At 40.9% G+C, this 3,753-nt stretch overlaps 1 non-coding gene across 1 annotated transcript; it reads left to right on the top strand.

Annotated features, from left to right (window-relative positions):
* Positions 1-2,001: 2,001 nt before the first annotated feature.
* Positions 2,002-2,074, top strand: TRNAR-CCU (transfer RNA arginine (anticodon CCU)). Its single transcript has one exon. It is a non-coding gene; the product is annotated as a tRNA-Arg (tRNA).
* Positions 2,075-3,753: the final 1,679 nt, after the last annotated feature.

Genomic DNA, 3,753 nt, shown 5'->3' with positions numbered 1-3,753 from the left:
CAGTCACGAACACAGTAGACAAAGTAGTACAGTAATTGGGAAGAAAATTATTAGGTTGAAAGTGAAATTAGAGGAAAATAAAGAAAGATGAATAGAAAAAATGGAGGAAGAGGAATATGGAAGAATTAGGAAAATGAATCTATGTGGCACGTGAAGTTAGGGAGGTATGAATGAGGCAAGAAAACAGAAGGGTTAAATGAAACACGGAGAAAATGGAGGAAAATGGAAAATAAAATAAGAGAGCAACTGGTGTTATAAGGAAAACTGAACAAATAAGGAAAAAAAAATAGAGGAAGGGAAACAGTTTTGCTTTACCATGTCTGTTGTTTCCTTATTTTGTCCACAGAGCAGAAAGGTGGAGGAGGAGGGGCAAGAGAAGGAAGAGCAGAAGGTTAAGGAAAATGAGAAAGAGAAGTAATTGGAGATCAAGAGATGCAAGCGAGTCTTTCCTGTGTGTGTGTGTGTGTGTGTGTGTGTGTGTGTGTGTGTGTGTGTGTGTGTGTGTGTGTGTGTGTGTGTGTGATTTATTGAGCGTCGTGTCACTATATACATGAAAGCTTCTCATTATCTTTCCATTTAATATAAGTATCATGAGTGTGTGCTTGGTGTATGTATATAGAAAGGAGATTAAATAGCAACACACATGTTGGCCCTTTCGTGGTTGTTACTGTAGTTAAAGAGGTTATAACTACCAAAACGACTCGATGAGTTAAAGACAAGAATAGAAAAGTAGGAAGGCATGCACGTGATGTATGGGCATGATGTTTATTGGTTGGATTTTACCTGTCGTGTTTTTGCTCTTGTTATTCTTGTTCTGTCTATCTGTCTGTCTATAACCAGACGCCATAATCCCGTAAGGGGTGGCTGTTTGTCTCTGAGTTAGTTGTTTTACAGAGAGGGGCACTAAACCTTCCCCAACCCACTTGCTGACACGTAGGGGACACCTATAGATTGGTTACATGGTTACCACCCAGCACTGTAAATGGTTTCCTGGCCTACAGGAAACCATTAGCTTTGTCACTCAGTGTAAAGCTACTTTAAAAGGAAAGAAGAGTACCGGTACTAAAAAGCGATAGGAAAAATGGGAGCAATAGGAAGAAAGGAAGACAGACGTAGAAAAAGAATGATGAAGGTGAAGCAAAAAGTAGGCAGCACCACGTCAAGTGAGTGGATGATGGTCGCCACCACTTACCACTCTTGTTCTGCTCGGCAAAACCTTTAAATAAACCATCACCACGACCAGACTGCCTTACATCCATCCCCTATTTCTACAGCGTGTAGTCTATTGCCTCCACTCTGCATTGTCCACACTCCATCCTAAGCCAAGTCGCTCTCCTGTGTCCTCCTACTTCACAGGCATTCTGCCTTTTAACACCATGGGCCATCTATTTCCATCATGCCCGTACATCCCGTCCACTCCACACTGTCTACCCAGTCCTCAAAGACCTGAATCTGTTAGTTAAATAATGCACTGATATGACACCTTCAGTGGCATGACCTGTATCAGTCATATTACCCTCTTTCGACCTCGTGGATCTGAGCAAGACGTCATAGGACCTCGGTTGCCCGAAATAGCCATGAACTGATCTTCTTTGGTCCGAACATGGCGGATACGAACTACGCTGCCTAGAAAGGGTGTCTGGCCTAACTGCATGTGGCTGAACCTGAGTTAATGTGAATGGCTCCACCTGGATATAAATGCCATGAAAGATCCTAACTGTGCCTGGATGGCCCTTAACTTGCCGGGAATGACTTGACTGAGCCTTGATAGATGAGTGGACCTAAATGACCTGAATAACCCTCACAAGATCGGAATGGGCTTAACTAGCGTGCGGTTACACAGTCGACGAAACAACAACAACAAGAACAACAACAGTAATAATAATAATAATAATAATAGTAAAATTATCTTTAATTATGCATCTTCCCGTCCTAACTTTTCTCTATATTTACTTCCTTTTCTCCGTCTCATTACTTACTTTGTAAGCAATGTTAGAAGTGACCCCTGTGGCCTAATGGATAAGGCATTGGCCTCCTAAGCCAGGGATTGGGGGTTCGAGTCCCCCCAGGGGTTATTTTATTTTTACAGCGTCGTGTGAGTAGTTCACTCGAGACTCCACTACTCTCACTCTCAACACTTACAGTTTATATTGAAAGAAATGAGCCTACTGAAACAATGTGCTATTTTAAAATCTAAGACAAATTCGCTGCAGTACACCGGTTATTTGTCCTAGGCAGCTCCTTTCTAAAGGTATTAAGTGTAATTATGATCATGATCATCATCACCATCATCATCAGCCTGTATTAGTTTACTAATCATCATCACCATCATCATCAGCCTGTATTAGTTTACTACAGGACAAAGGCTTCTCTCAGCTTTTTCCACTCCAGCCTGTTTTAGTTGTGACGTCTTCCACTCTGGAGCCGCTAATTAAATGTCTTCTTACCTTAACCAGGTTCTTTACCTGCCTCTTCCTCTCACTGTGTCACCGAGTTGCCACTGTGTTGCCCTAGTTCTACATCTGCCATCACTTATACGAAAGTTGTGGTATGCCTGTTTCTGTGTCTCCATTTCAACTGTTGTAGTTCCAATATTTTGTTTCTGTCCGTTCCATTTATCCCGAATGCTCTTCTCAGTTCCCCATGTAATGGTCTAATATTAACCATAGTATTCTTCTACGAGCACTCATGAAGTTTTTTTTCTTTGGACGTGTTTAGGCTCAAAGGTTTCTGATCTAATAGGTTGAACAGGAGAGACAGTGGTTATATTCCTTTCTTCTTGACGTAGAGGAGTGTCACTCTTTGTATTATTGTACCTTGTCAACCAAAAACTCTCCATCGCACTCTCCATCGCTTAATTTCGGTGTCTTAAATTGAGATATTTAGAAGATGACGCCATATATATTCTTATGTATTGAACTACTGAAAGATATCACTTTAATGCAAGAACAGCGCAAGAACAGCAAAGCGAATGTCATAATGGCTTAAAAAATATTTTCTATCACGTTGCATCCATTGTTACCTTGAAAGAAAATAATACCAAATTGCTGTAGTGCTCTGGGGACTAAGAAATTTTATAAATTCAACTCTATTCATTTTTTTCCCTAATTTTCAGCACATCCTGGAAATCCAGTCGAACCAGCACCAGTGACATCGCTAGATACATTTTCGCTCGTCTACTATCTCGATAGCACTGTTCCTATATCTCCCCACTGAAGGGATGATTGAATTTAGAACCGTTTGCATGCATTTCATCCTGTCGATTAATATTTATCATATTACTGTATCATGTACTTATTCACTTCATCCGGGTAGCCCTTTGAAGAACAGAGCAATCTTCGCTAACCCTTTCAATTGAATGGAGCTTTTATTTTTCTTACTTTGTTGTTCCAGTTTTTAGACAATATTATTCATTTTATGGGGTCTTTCAGTGCCGGTGAGGATAAACAAAGGAATCGCTTAACTCTTGCCCCTTTCTGCTGAGAGTATTATATATACGGTTTGTTAGACTGATATAGAAAGTTCCTTATGTGAAGTTTCTTAGTCATTCGTCTCGCAGCACTTTTAAGGAATTCGTATTAAGTTTTCTTCTTCCTCCAGACCAGTTATTCCTCAGTCCTCCGTCTATCCCTTCAATACATCCTCCTTCCTCTCCCAAGACCTTCCATCTCCCTCTCCCTCGGCCTCTCCTCCTTCTCCCTCTTCCTTTTCTTTCCTGTCTTTCTCTCTCTTCCTTTTCTTCTCCTGTCCTTC

Source organism: Coenobita brevimanus, chromosome 22 (genome assembly GCF_032717465.1).
Source record: "Coenobita brevimanus isolate Jiangsu-jjx chromosome 22, ASM3271746v2, whole genome shotgun sequence".
Classification (NCBI taxonomy): domain Eukaryota; kingdom Metazoa; phylum Arthropoda; class Malacostraca; order Decapoda; family Coenobitidae; genus Coenobita; species Coenobita brevimanus.
This window is presented reverse-complemented; position numbering and strand designations above follow the sequence as displayed.